Source organism: Lissotriton vulgaris, chromosome 1_1 (genome assembly GCF_964263255.1).
Source record: "Lissotriton vulgaris chromosome 1_1, aLisVul1.2, whole genome shotgun sequence".
Classification (NCBI taxonomy): Eukaryota; Metazoa; Chordata; class Amphibia; order Caudata; family Salamandridae; genus Lissotriton; species Lissotriton vulgaris.
Genome location: NC_141685.1, coordinates 649,382,045 through 649,397,670, shown reverse-complemented (window position 1 = coordinate 649,397,670; position 15,626 = coordinate 649,382,045).

The following is a 15,626-nucleotide window of genomic DNA, read 5'->3' as shown; positions in this document are numbered from 1 at the left end:
AATATAACCAGTCACAATACTTTCATAAAAGCGAGCTCCCCTTAATCAAAATTCATGTACAATTGATGGAATGAATAAGCTGTAAACATATAGACATTTATCATAATTCAATTTTAAATCACATATTTCCTTTTCCTCATACATGCCCAAAGGAAGGATGCTACTGCAAAACACGTAAATGCATACGGGAGCGTTTAAAAAAAATACATTGCAACCCGGCATTGACTAAAATTATGTCTCTTTAAAATTGTAACAATAAAACTCTTTCTTTCTAGGGTATACAAACTGCAGAAAAATATCAAGTGCAAATCATTTTGTATCGACTTAGAGTCACAAGGGCATTTTGATAAATCAGAATGCCTGAAACTTCTGTCTGGATACCCCAGCATTAGTGGAATTAGATTTAGACTGAATTTCGTTAGAGTAAACTTATGGTGTGAGAGTGAGACCACTGCCAGATATGAAAACTCACCCTCCACAACTGGGGGTGTTAGATGATACACCCAAACTATCTGCGCACCAAAGTTCTTCTCCCTACGGATGAATTGGGCCCTCGTCTTGTAAATCTTGGCCAGCCTACTCTTGGAAATGTACCGGCATGTCATTGGAAGTCTAAAGAGGTTCAACAAGCCTAAGGCACTAAATTCCTGCTCTACATAACTTATCCAGCCACACTTACTATGGTTCTCAAACTTAAGCAGGTTGGTAATAATCCCTTGGTTCAGGGGGACTGTGTCCCAGTGCCAAATCGAGAACCACAGCATAAGTGAAGCCAAACAAATTTAATCAGAGATATATGGCACATCTGATTTGATGTGAGTGATATAATTAGAGTATGACCGTGGAAGGGAGATCAAGGGTTTCAGGAATTTGTTTTCAGCTAGCTGTAGTGATTCAATCGGAGCCATGCCCCATACATCTGCCCCGTTTTGCCTTGATAGATCTTCTTTATAGTGCCCAGAGGTCTGGCAACCAATCGCTTAGTAAAACCTTTTCATCCCACTAAGCTCCTATTCATTGTCAGTGATCTACTTTCCACCTGCTGTTTCCAGGATTGATTTTTTATAGAAGAGAACTCCAAAGTAGGAGAAAGTATTAACCACTTTGATTTTCTTAGAGTCCATATAAAACTGTGATGGTTTCTCATTTTCCCTGCCCCTGCAATTAAAAAAATTAAAATGAATGTCTTTGTTTCATTTACCTTTAGGTCCAGCGAACTCATAAAAGCTGCATATGCTGTTATCATCCGCTGGAGCCCCACCCCAGTTCTTGAAAGGAGTACGGCATCATCAGCATATGCCAAGATAGGGAGCCGATGGGAGTCACACATGGGGACATCCAAAGACACTCCCCCAAGTGCGTCCTCCACAACATTTGTGTAAATCGAAAATAAAAACGGCACAAGGAGGCAACCCTGCCTGACCCCTCTTGGAATATTAAATGAGCGGATCCTCTCCCCATTTTTCCCATATTGGACGGACGCAGAAGCATCTGAGTATAGTTGCCAAATGAAATCAATTAAAGGCTGGTCCAATCCCATTTGTGACATAATGTCCCAGAGTTTTGGGTGGGAAACGCAGTCAAATACTCCCATAAAGGCTGAATATAGTTTCCCACCCATGGCCCTCACATATTTATCCGTAATAGGAGCCAGGTTCAAACACTGATCTACGGTGCCCTTCCCGCTGTTGAAAGCCATACTGGGTTGACATTAAACAATTCCTTTCAGACGCCCAAGATTCGAGCCTGGACAGAAGGAGATGATCCATCAATTTTGCAGTTGTGTCAATGAGGGAGATGGGTCTGCAATTTTTAGGATTTCCCTTATCTCCCTTTTTGAAAATTGGGACTATTAGGCTCGTCTTCCATGATGGGAGGGGACCCAATGCCACTATCTTATCAAAAACATTTGTCAACAAAGGGACCCAGAGAACTGGGTCTGTTTGAAAAAAGTCAATTGGGATCCCGTCCGGACCTGGTGCTTTCCCCTTACTGTAGGCTTCTAGGCCCAACTTAACCTCCAACATAGTTGATACTAAACTCTCTTGAGGATTCATGAGTCCTACAATGTGAGGCCTGAGGTCAGGTATGTTGGTGGAAAAAATACTTGAATAATGGGTCACCTAGTTGTCTTCAGATATATGTGAGTCCAAGGTAGGGTCACTTTTTGTTTTAAAATAGGGCGCATAAATTATTACCCAGAACTCTTTGCTGCTCCCTGAGACTGATGCTGCCTCTAGGCTGGCCCATATTTCCTCCCACAATACCCTCTCCGTAGCTTTCCTTGTTAATTTGTAGTCCGTACGTAGCAACTCAATTAATGACACATCCCTCGGTTGTGTGATTAGAGTGGTCATTAATGCCTTTCTTTTTTTGTACAAGGTGAATCAAATCACCCACTAGTCATTTTGAATCTATCGAGTTTATAACGCGCTAAGGAAAGTTTTTATATTATCCAATAGGTTGGAGAAGCCTGATATTTTACACTAGGAGAGCTGTTTGAGTCCAAACATACTCCGATACTGGTTAGTGCTTTGCTAACCGTCTCGGTAAAGATATTCGCAATCCCATCTTGGGCACACTTCAATTGATAACCACTCCTTCTGGTTATTATAGACAGAGATATTTCCTGTTGTTGAGTTGTTTCTCTACGGGCGAAGCGGATTTCGCAAGTTAAAATAGCGTGGTCGCTAAATGCTGTAAATAGAACATTCGCATTGATACAACTATCATTTAGCTGGGTTGAAATCAAAAATAAATCTAAGGTAGATTTGTAAGCAAGAAGCTGAAAGGTTTTAGGTAGGGAATCAGTGGAAGAGGAATCACCAAGTCCCTAGCCAAAAGTAAATGATTCAGTCTATTCCAATAGACACTATGTGTAAAGTGTTGTAATGAGTTTCCCACAAGATCAGTCATACCACATACCCTTAGTGAGCTGTATTTACAGGGGTGGATATTAAAATCCCCTAGCCAGATGATGTTTATCGGTGCCTTTAGCTTTTGAGTTTTCAAAATGGCTTCCACTTCCTTATCTACCTCGTCCACAACTGAATGAATATTGGGCCCAAAGTTGTTATTATAAAAGTTAATCAGAAGCCAGGATCCATGAAGATTATTTCTATAAACTGTTTTACTTTCAGATCCGATTTATTTGGGATCAAATTAACAGACCCCCCTTTGCCCTCCCTGCTAAAGTTTGGATTGCCCTTGATTGAAAAGAACAGTATCCATTTACAAAAATTGGGTCAGTAGACCAAGTTTCCTGGAAAGAAATTAGGTTGGCTTCCTGCCAGATTTTTAAATATTGGTCATTGCCCAATTTATTTGCTAAACCCGCCACGTTCCAAATTGCCAAATGGAATGAGTTTAACTGCCCCTTCTCTCTTTTGAAAATCGTAGGTCATTCACTTTAGATGGTATATCTGCTAATGTGTGGTCAGAGGATGATGCAGAATCCAGTCAATCTCAGGAATCCATTAAAGGAAAGAGGTGTAAATCTGTTTGTGAGTAATAAGCCAGAAAATATCCAGCTGGGATCAGCTTTAAATTTGCCCCCTTTAAACACCATGCGAGGATTCAGAAGCATCCTAGGATGAGGGGATAAAAATAGCCAAGTCGGAGGCGGAGAATCTGAGTGCCCTTAGGAGGGACTCTATGGAACTGATAAAAAAGAGATCCCAAACTAAAGAAACAAAACATTTGCCAGTGCTGAGAACCTAACTTTTGAATTCTTATTAGAACAAGTGGTTGTCAAGAATATAACATGAAAACCTGCTTTATGAATTGCAACATATCATTTGTAATTGCTTTTTAAAGAATTATTTCAATTATTTTAAACACTTCTTTGTTTTGTGCATGGAAATACAATTATAATATATACATTTATATACAGAAATACAAAAATACAGATCAATATATACAAAACATTATACACACTCTCAAAATCAAACACTCTTGGCCATACATTCACACCACTACTCAAACATACTGGTCCCGGTGTCAAAAACTTGTACGGAAAGCAAAAAAATGACTCCTGTTCTTTGGACAGTTTATAGTTCCTTATTTAGTTCAAAGGGAAAGGAAGAACTCCTCCTGTTTTTTTCAAATTGTGAATTAAATATTTTCAACCAATGACCCGGGTCCGGGTTGGTCGACGCGTTTCAAACCCTGTAATTGTCAGGGTTCTCCTCAGGACCACAATTAACTAAAAAGAAAAGAGACATATTTTTGAGGATTCTGATTTAAAATAAGAGACCTGTGCCACCTTTATCCACACTCTTGCTTCCCTCAGCCTACCTTATTTCCAGGGGCAAAGCTCCAAGCCGTGAGATCAATTAATTGTATTTCAATGCAGAGAAAGAGAGGGAGCTGGAGGAAGAGATACATATGTGTACTGTTTAAGAATTCACGAAAAACAAACAGCTCACCTTCAAACAACCACAAACGCTCTATTCATACAGTGAAACACGGACTCACCCGTGGATGCGTGAACCGCTTCCACAATTATTTCATCTTCATTTAAACAAGGGAGATGGCCTCGCGCTGAAAATGCATCGAGCGCTGTTAAAAGCATTATGAATTAGATTTGTAAATTTCAGAAATCTCATTCAGCCCTTTAACCGCTGTGTTAAATTTCATTATTAACAGCGCTTCTCGCTGGCTGAGTCGTGCATCCAAATCCCCTCCTCGTGGATCCCTGTTGGGCAGAGGAGTAGCTGCCACAGGGTGTCACCGTTTTGGGAAGAGTTGCCCCAGTCTGGGGAATCAGTTGTTTTGTGTGTTTAAATTTGTCTATTCTGTCCCTTTCTTTCTGTTTTTTTATGTATTAAGTCTTGCACAAGTTTGTCTATTAGTGGTATGGCTGAGAAAGACACACTTGCGTACAGTGAGGAGCATATTCAAAATTTGATAAGAGACCCCCCTGTGTTTGCATCTGCAACCCTTAGTCTCACAGCAAATACCCAAAACGAATCAGAGAAACTTATTCGACTACGCAAAAAACAAATCAGAACAGACCTACATGGTCATTTCCTACTACAACATTTGCGATCAGGCACTATCCCCACAGGACTTCAAATTCGCAATATCCCTGTCGTCTTCACAGACGACCCAGAGTATAAGAAAGGTTTCAGTGGGATAGAAACAAAGTGTAGCAGGGATCTTATGGTGCTAACCATCGAAGCAGCACATAGGATCTCGCAAAAGGAATTGGAGGAAATCGCAACTTTGGAAAGAGAAATTCAAGGCAATCAATTAATTACGGATGCCAAAGGACTACTAGAAAAAGTCGAAAAAGAGATTGCTGAATTCAAAGATTTCACAGTTGCACAAAAAAACAACAAATTTGACCTTGATAAGAAAAACTTTTCGTTGGAGTCCGTTTATCCGTATTTGAATAAAGATTTTTATATGCGCTCTGACTCTCGGAGATTCCTACAAGATAACCAAGGCCGGTCACGCCGTAAATGTGTTACTTTTTCTGATACATCATCATCATCAGGGAGTGAAACAGGAACCTCTACTAGACCCTATCAGAATAGACAGGGCAACCAACAAGAATCAAATCAACCACAACAACAAAACCAGACGCCTTTTTTAGGGCGAGGCCAGCAGAGAGGCAGAGGACGGACACGTTTCGTACAGCCATGGGAAATGAGGACCCAACGCCAGTTCTACAAGAGTTAAACCAGTTACCCATTTTCAATCTATCGGAATGGATTTTGACAGTAGCTGAAACATCAATACTGATGAAAGGACCTGGGGGCATATTACCAAGCAATAGCGATAATTATCGCTATTGCTTGGTTAGAGACAAAAATTTACCGCTGAGCTGCGGCGATTTTTACCGCAAATAAACCTTGGTATTACCAAGGTTTATCGCAAATGCAATAAAAATCGCCGCAATGCATGAATATCGCTGAAAAGTCAGCGATATTCATGCTTTACCGAGCTAATGCTCTTAGCCATGTTATCCACCTCCCATTGGATAACATGGCTAAGAACTGCTCAGGGCAGGTGTTAGCTTTTGGAGATATTCGCGCTTAGCGCGAATATCTCCAAAAGTTGGTAATAGGAGATAGCAATGTTAGCGACTGTTTTCAGTCGCTAACATCTTGGCACGCCCACTTTGCATATCATTAGTGATAAATATCACTGACATGCAAAGTGGGGCCCAAGACGGTCGCTATCTCCTACTAGCTGTTGCTAACTGGTGTTAGTGACAGCTAGGTAATAGGGAGATAATTTTATCTCCGCTTTCTTGGCTTTTAAAGCCAAAAAAGCGAAGATAAACCCCCTTGGTAATATGCCCCTTAGTTTTGTTCCATCTAGACCCACGGATTTCATCAAAATGAAATTAGAGACACTTGAGTTCTGTCGAAAGATCCGGTTAAAAACATTTTTTATGGATACCATTGAGGACCATCAGGCAGAAGTTACTGGGTTAAGGAAGAAATCTACCTTTTGACCTGCAGGATCTAAAATTCCAAAAGAAGTAATAATGTTTGAACGCACTGTGTTATCTGCCATATCGGCTCTTGAAAAAAAGAGGAATTATGTGAAGAACAATCTTGCCAAAGCAGAAAATGACGCGTTATTTACTCTAAAAAATGATCAAACAGTGGTCGTGAAGCAAGCGGACAAAGGAGGTGCTGTGGTGATTTAGGATATTAATAAATATAAAACAGAGGCCCATCAGCAATTAAATGACATCACTTGCTACAGACGCATTGGAAAAAATCCAACTAACGAATTACAAAATCAACTGTTTGACATCATCCAAAGAGGCTTTGATCTAGGTATCGTAGGCCCAAAAGAACTGATATTTCTGCAAAATAGAAACCCTAGAACCCCTGTGTTCTATATTTTGCCAAAAATTCATAAAAATGAAATTAACCCACCATACGTTCGGGGTGTGAATCCATAATCGAACCGGTGGCCAAATATATTGATTTTTTTCTAAAACCTTTTATTGAGTCAATTCCAGCACATCTCAAAGATACCACAGCATTCCTACATAAAATAGAGACAATAGAGTTTTATGATACAAAACAACTAATGGTGACGCTTGACGTTGTTTCACTATATACCCAGATCCCTCAAGCACAGGCACTCGAAACGTTGGCAATATTTTTGGATGCAAGACAAAGACCACTGAGAGTTCCCACTGAATTTATCTTGGAATTAGCAGCATTTGCTCTGCAAAAAAACGTTTTCACTTTTGACTCTGAATTTTTTTTACCAGATAAAGGGAGTAGCGATGCGGTGCCCATTTGCCCCTAAATTGGCTGTGGTGTTTATGGGCCTATACGAAGAAAAATTTGTGTATAAAGATAACCCTTACATTGACTGCATATCGCATTATATGCGGTATATTGATGATGTATTTCTAATCTGGACTGGAGGACGGGAAGATCTCAACAATTTTGTGGATTGGTTGAACGCACGAACAAATGACATCAAATTCAGTTGTACGGCATCAAATGATTCCATCACATTTTTGGATGTCAAAGTTGAACCATATGAAGGAGGCCTATGTACCACCTTATTCCGCAAAACGACAGATCGTAACAAAGCATTACACTTTTCAAGTAATAATCCACGGAGCCTTAGACAAAATCTACCTCTGGGACAATTCCTCAGGATTCGTAGAAATTGTACAAAAAAATATGATTACTTTGAACATGCAGACCAACTCAAGGAGCGGCTCCTACTAAGAGGATACCCGAAAAAACTTCTAAAAAACTCTCTTAAAAGAGCCTGGTGGACGCCACGTGAAACGTTGTTGGAAAGGAAAGTAAAATCTGACCTCAAAAGACTGGTCTGTGTGTCTACCTTTTGCCCAGCGGCCAACCAACAAAGGAAATTAATAACATCAAATTGGCATTTACTCAAAGAGCTACATGAGGATTTCACCGCACCCCCCTTATTCGCGTACAAAAAAGAGAAAAGCGTTGCAAATCATATTGTCAGAGCTGCTTTGCCAATTGAAAAAGCCCCCACCTTGAGAAGCCTATTTGGCTTCCCCCCAACATCAGGACACCATAAATGTGGCACCTGTATATGTTGCGACGAAACAATTGAAAACACAGTGTTCTCCTTCGATAATATCAATTGGAAACACGAGACCTTTACTAATTGTAAAACAAGGAACGTGGTGTATGCCAAAGTTTGTCCCTGTCCCATGTTGTACATAGGGAAAACAACGCAGAAAGCGAGGCAACGTATAACTCAGCACAAATCAAGAATTCACCGAGAGGTGGAAAATGCCCCGTTAGTGAAACATTGGGTGGCTAAAAATCATGACAAAACTAAATTACAGTGGACAGTGTTATCAAAAATTGAAAGGGATCCACGAGGAGGGGATTTGGATGCACGACTCAGCCAGCGAGAAGCACTGTTAATAATGAAATTTAACACAGCGGTTAAAGGGCTGAATAAGATTTCTGAAATTTACAAATCTAATTCATAATTACTCCACAATTGTTTTCATCACATCTCTAGAGCCACAGCAGAGTGAACACTGGATGGTTACGACTACAACTTCCATAATTCCATCGGGTTTAGCCACACCTCCAGGAAGTGATTTTTACTCTCCGCTTCAACATTCAAGCGATCGTAGGAGCAGCAGCCTTTGAAGGAGCCAGAACGATTGTCGGAGTTGAATCGCCACTGTGAGCCCCAACAGTAAGAACATTAGGCGCAGCCCAGCTTTTGAAACCAAAGTGCCATTGACAAAAGAAACACGAGCTTTAACACGCGCCGTGTTTTCCTTTTTTAACAGCGCTCGATGCATTTTCAGCGCGAGGCCATCTCCCTTGTTTAAATGAAGATGAAATAATTGTGGAAGCGGTTCACGCATCCACGGGTGAGTCCGTGTTTCACTGTATGAATAGAGCGTTTGTGGTTGTTTGAAGGTGAGCTGTTTGTTTTTCGTGAATTCTTAAACAGTACACATATGTATCTCTTCCTCCAGCTCCCTCTCTTTCTCTGCATTGAAATACAATTAATTGATCTCACGGCTTGGAGCTTTGCCCCTGGAAATAAGGTAGGCTAAGGGAAGCAAGAGTGTGGATAAAGGTGGCACAGGTCTCTTATTTTAAATCAGAATCCTCAAAAATATGTCTCTTTTCTTTTTAGTTAATTGTGGTCCTGAGGAGAACCCTGACAATTACAGGGTTTGAAACGCGTCGACCGACCCGGACCCGGGTCATTGGTTGAAAATATTTAATTCACAATTTGAAAAAACAGGAGGAGTTCTTCCTTTCCCTTTGAACTAAATAAGGAACTATAAACTGTCCAAAGAACAGGAGTCATTTTTTTGCTTTCCGTACAAGTTTTTGACACCGGGACCAGTATGTTTGAGTAGTGGTGTGAATGTATGGCCAAGAGTGTTTGATTTTGAGAGTGTGTATAATGTTTTGTATATATTGATCTGTATTTTTGTATTTCTGTATATAAATGTATATATTATAATTGTATTTCCATGCACAAAACAAAGAAGTGTTTAAAATAATTGAAATAATTCTTTAAAAAGCAATTAAAAATGATATGTTGCAATTCATAAAGCAGGTTTTCATGTTATATTCTTGACAACCACTTGTTTGAATAAGAATTTAAAAGTTAGGTTCTCAGCACTGGCAAGTGTTTTGTTTCTTTAGTTTATGCTGGCTCAGCCTTGCTGAGTTTTTGAGTCAAGACCCTTTCAGTTGTCTGTCTTAAAAAAAAGATCCCAGCATTGATTGGTTGTTAAAATTAATCACCATGCAGTTTCACTCTAATATTTTTGAGGCCAACCCCACCCACCTTACCCTTCTTGCCATGATAATATAGTGAGCTAACCATAGCCCGCACCCATCACTGCAGACGTATGAAAAGACAACCAGTAAAGAGCTTTGTCAATTAGCTGAATTGTGTTTTCACTATGATTTGCCCTCAAGAGTGGTACATTCTCAAGGACCAGTACCAGTGGAGCTGCTGAGGATGGCAATTGCAGAGTTTATTTTGAAAGTTTTATAGAGCGCAAACAAGATCCTGGGGATATCAAAGCGCTGTAAAATTAATAAATAATACTTATACATCAAAAAAGAAGAGCAAATCAAAAATAAATGTACAGGGGCGTATTATAAACAGCAAATAAGTAAGAAGTGATATACAATCTGTCTCGTAGTGTGAGACCGAGGGACGATACGGTGCAAAGGTTGCTTACAAGGGTCTTTATCCCGTTCAGGTTGAGAGTTTCTATGGACCCTATTCATGTGAATTTGGCTTTCAATGGTTGGGCTGTAGAACAGGACTAAACAATGAAATATTCAACTAATTCAAGATGGTACGGAGGGTAAGCTGGCTGGGGAGTGGATTAAAACATACTGAAGGGGTCTGCATTGTACTGACTTTTATAAGTCCAAACTTCGTGCGGTCAATTTTGAATATATTAGGGAGGAATTTTACAGATAATTCACAGATGAGTGCTGTCCCTTTGGGATATTTTTACCCACACCCAAATCGACATCCCCCAATGAAAAAATGGGAGGATCCTACATCTTTCTTTAGAAATCAATTTGGTATCCCAGTTCATAATCGCTCGATAGATTTCATGAGCTTGAAGAAGTGGATCGACTAAGTCCAAGGGATCCTGTTGTTGGTGCTAATATTAATCTACCAGTAGTACCACAGAAGATGGGAACTTCAATAGATAGACCTAAATGTTTAGTTAATGTGCCAAGCATACAAAATGAGTTATCAACTACCGATATCGAGCCAGGGAAGGATGTGAACCATCCGGTTCTTGTTGTCGGCGCTGAGGACAACATTTTCACCAATCGGGAATTGGACAGTATTGGCCAGCCATGTGGTAATATCCAAAATAATAGTTGCCAGATTATGTTCTGGAACATGGCAGGTTTAAAAACTAAGGTGTCTAATAATGTGTGGGTGGATCTTGAAAATAACTATGAAATATTATGTGTGCAGGAAACTTGGGCTGTAGAACCCCTCCACTCGTGTGGCTTTAAAACATTACACACTCCAGCCATTAGCTTGAGACATGGTAGAGCAAAAGGGTGCCTTTGTACCTATGTCTCCAACCAGCTAAAATCTAGGAAATTAGAGATGGTCCACAAAAATAATCATTATCACACTGTCAGGGTATGTGTGGATAAGGCCTTCAGCCTGATTATCGTACATTTTTATAATAATGCAACTGCTGAGGTGATGGAAAATATGTTAAGAAACCTGGGCTGTAATATAAAAAGCTTACTAGGTGGGACAACCAAAGACGTTCTCATGATCTGGGGAGGCAATTTTAATTGTTCTCTATGTAATAGAGGGGAGATGGGGACATGCGGGTTAAGGATGGATAAAAATGTTAATCTACCGCATTTCGCACATACTACGTGTGGGGACCTATTGAACGATATTATGTTCTCATGTGATATGGGTTATGCCAATAATTTATGTCAACCGGGGGTTCCTTTCTGTCCTACTTTCAATGGTAGAGGTGTATTTTCTACAATTGATTATACATTATTGTCTTGTGGATATTCTGCATCTGTTAAGAATTTTAACACACTCGACACTGCCGTAAGTGATCACTTTCCCTTAAGCACTGACATTTTACTACCAAATCAAGTTTCCAATAGGAATTCCACTTCTAGGCATGCCTTGCACAGTATTGCTTTAAACAGACTAAATGGATATGCCTTGAAGTGGACGAAGGTGATCCCGGAGGATTTTTTAAATAATTTGGTGAAGAACTGTGAGAATAATTTTAGTACAAGCTTAAATGAGCATTCCACTGATCTTGCCATTATTGAAAATTTCACAACCATTGTTGAGCACATCAAAAAAGGCTTATGGGTGGAAACCAAAAGCTAGGGTACTAAAACCGAGGGCTGGTTTGACTTGGCCTGTAATAAGGCCTACTCCAACCTTAAGTACGCCCTAAATACCACAGATAAGGATCAGAAATTAATTAGGGACTTGAGAAGGAATTATAAGAAGGTACTTAAGAAAAGGAAGGATAAAATGAAACAGGAAGCATGAAATTCTCTGCATGAGGCTTCCATGAGTTGTGATTCTGCAGTTTTTTGGAAGGCAGTTAATGCCCCCTTTTTTGTGATAATACCAAAGCAAGAATAGAGATTGCCAAATGGGTAACACATTTCGTATAGCTGCATAGTGATCCATCTCAAACAGGCCACGCATCAGAGGAGGTGGTACTAGTACAGGAGCCCTTACCTTTCCCCCAAATAAAGGATATGGGCTTTAGTCTAAATGGAGTCAGTACAGCTATTAAAATCAACATGGGGAAAGGCACCAGGCTCGGATGGGGTCCCCGTTGACCTGTTTAAAAATAATGTGGCTATATAGGGACTACTGCTCACCCTACTATTTATTGCTTGTTGCTCGAGGGGATTGTTAACATCATGGTATGACTCTATCCTCGTCCCTATATTTAAAAAGGGAGATAGGGCAAGTCCCAAATGCTATCGCCCAATATCATTTTTAGATGCCACAATCAAGATAATTGGGCAAGGCTGTGTCCTTGCCCCCTTCTTGTTTACCCTTTACATCAATGACCTAGAAAGAACTTTGCTAAGGGAGTGCAGGGACTTTCCATTGGTAGCTGCAAGATCTGTCCCTGCACTTCTATAGGCCGATGATGCTGTGTTGATGGCCCAGACCCCCATAGCTATGCAAAAGGCAGTAACGTCCTTCTCACTTTTTCTGACGAAGCTGGACCTGACTATAAACTGCAAAAAAACCTTCACTATGAACTGTGGTCCTGGGGCTAACAAAATGAAGAAATCAATTTACATTCATTTAAAAGGCCCTGGACACTACTTCTACATTTCCCTATTTAGGGATAATGTTTGATCAATCCGGTTCATGGTGTAATGCTGTAAAAATTAGAAGGCAGGTGTTCTCTAAGTCCCTAATGGCTCTAACCAACTTTAGTAGGAAAATGGGCAGGATATTAAAATCCCCTTGCCAGATGATGTTTATCGGTGCTTTTAGCTTTTGAGTTTTCCAAATGGCTTCCCCTTTCTTATCTACCACGTCCACAACTGAATGAATATTGGGGCCAAAATTGTTATTAATTATGTTAATCAGAAGCCAGGATCCTTGAAGATTATGTTCTATAAACTGTTTTACTTTCAGATCCGATTTATTTGGGATCAAAGTTAACAGACCCCCCTTTGCCCTCCCTGCTAAAGTTTGGATTGCCCTCGATTGAAAAGAAAAGTATCCATTTACAAAAATGGGGTCAGTCGACCAAGTTTCCTGGAAAGAAATTAGGTTGGCTTCCTGCCAGATTTTTAAATATTGGTCATTGCCCAATTTATTTGCTATACCCGCCACATTCCAAGTTGCCAAACGGAATGAGTTTAACTGCCTCTTCTCTCTTTTGAAAATCGTAGGTCATTCACTTTAGATGGTATATCTGCTAATGTGTGGTCAGAGGATGATGCAGAAAGCAGTCAATCACAGGAATCCATTAAAGGAAAGAGGTATAAATCTGTTTGTGAGTAATAAGCCAGAATGTCCCGCTGGGATCAGCTTTATACTTGCCCCCTTAAACATCATTGGAGGATTCAGAACCATCCTAGGAGGAGGGGGATAAAAATAGCCAAGTGGGAGGGGGAGAATCTGAGTGCCCTTAGGAGGGACTATATGGAACTGATAAAAAAGAGATCCCAGTGTTGAATGGTTGTTAAAATGAATTACCACGCAGTCCCACTCTAATATTTTTTAGGCCAACCCCACCCACCTTACCCTTCTTGCCATGATAATATAGTCAGCTAACCATAGCCCGCACCCATCACCGCAGACGTATGAAAAGACAACCAGTGAAGAGATTTGTCAATTAGCTGAATTGTGTTTTCCCTTTGATTTGCCCTCAATAGTAGTACATTCTCAAGGACCAGTACCAGTGGAGCTGCTGAGGATGGAAATTTCAGAGTTTATTTTGAAAGTTTTATAGAGCGCAAACAAGATCCTGGGGGATATCAGAGTGCTGTAAAATTAATAAATAATACTTATACATCAAAAAAGAAGAGCAAATCAAAAAGAAATGTACAGTGGTGTATTGTAAACAGCAAAAAAGTAAGAAGCGATATACAATCTGTCTCGTAGTGTGAGACCGAGGGGCGATATGGTGCAAAGGTTGCCTACAAGGGTCTTTATCCCGTTCAGGTTGAGGGTTTCTATGGACCCTATTCATGTGAATTTGGCCATGAGGATGGCTTTACTTCCTTTTTGAATGAGGCAGTGGAAGGGTTGAGTCTAGTTTCTGGGGTAAGACATTCCAAATTCTAGGTGCCATTCCAGAGAAGAGTTGGTTATGTTTTTTCTTATTGAATGTTTGTGGTTTCAGAAGTCATTTTTCTGCATTTCTTGAGGGTCTGATCCCACCCGAGATCGTCAGCTTCTGTGCTAAGTAGCTGGATGCATTGTGATGCATGGCTTTGTGCATCATGCAAGCTATTTTCAGATGAATTCTGGCTTCCAAGGGTAACCAGTTCAGGGCTTGCAGTTCCGGGGAAATATGGGAGCTTCGTTTGAGGACAGTTATGATTCTTACTGCTGTTTTGATTGAGGCTCATAATGGAGCCGTCAAAGCTTTGCGTAGATCGCATAGAGAGACACATCCTTATTCTACTCTAGGAATAATTGGAGCTTGTACTGCTTGCTTGAATTCATTGGGTGGTTGGAAGGGTTTTAGCTTCTGCAGTGTGTGTATCTGGAAGTTTGCTCCCCTTGTAGCACTGCTGATATGATTTTGCATGTTAAGGTTGCTGTCCAGTGTTATTCCTAGTGACTTCGCCGAGTCCACAATGGTGGGTTGCACATTAAGTTCTGTAATGTGTTTGATCCAATCTTGCATTTTGGGGATTTGTGCAGGTGGAGCTATTAGAAGGAATTCAGTCTTTAGGGCATTCAATTTGAGATGATTTTCTGCCAGCCAGGCTTGGGTATTTCTAAGCAATGTATTAAGCAATTTGATGTCCTCTAGGGTGTGGATCTTAAGGTATAGGTGTGTGTTGTCTACATACATGTGATATTGCACGTTAGAGATTCGTAAAATTTCAGTGAGTGGTTCCATGCAAAGAATAAACAGTGTAGGGGATAGTGTGGACCCTTGTGGGACTCCCAAAGTCACTGGGACTGGCTTGGACAGGGATTTATTGACTTTGAATTGTTGTTTCCGATTTTGGAGAAATGAGGTAAACCAACTTAGTACTGTCCCTGATAAACCCATTCTGTGTTCCAAGAGGTTTAATAGGTTCTCATCTTTGACCGTATCGAAGGCTGAGGAGAGGTCTAGAAGGATGAGTAAACAGGAACCATTTTGATCGAGTATTTGCAGTTCGTCGTCAATTATGTGTGTCATGGCTGATTCGGTGCTATGACCTGCCCGGAAGCCTGATTGGTGTTTGTTAAGGAGGTCAAAGTGATCGATATGCTTTGTTAGCTGTAGATGCGCACATTTTTACAGGAGCTTGGTCAAGGTGGGAATATGCTGTTGGGCCTCTCCTATGCCCTCTCCTGTGGAATATCAGCATTTCCCTCCACTAAGTTAGATGCATGTAAGGTATTAGAAGGCTTGCCTCCGGGAGCGCGAG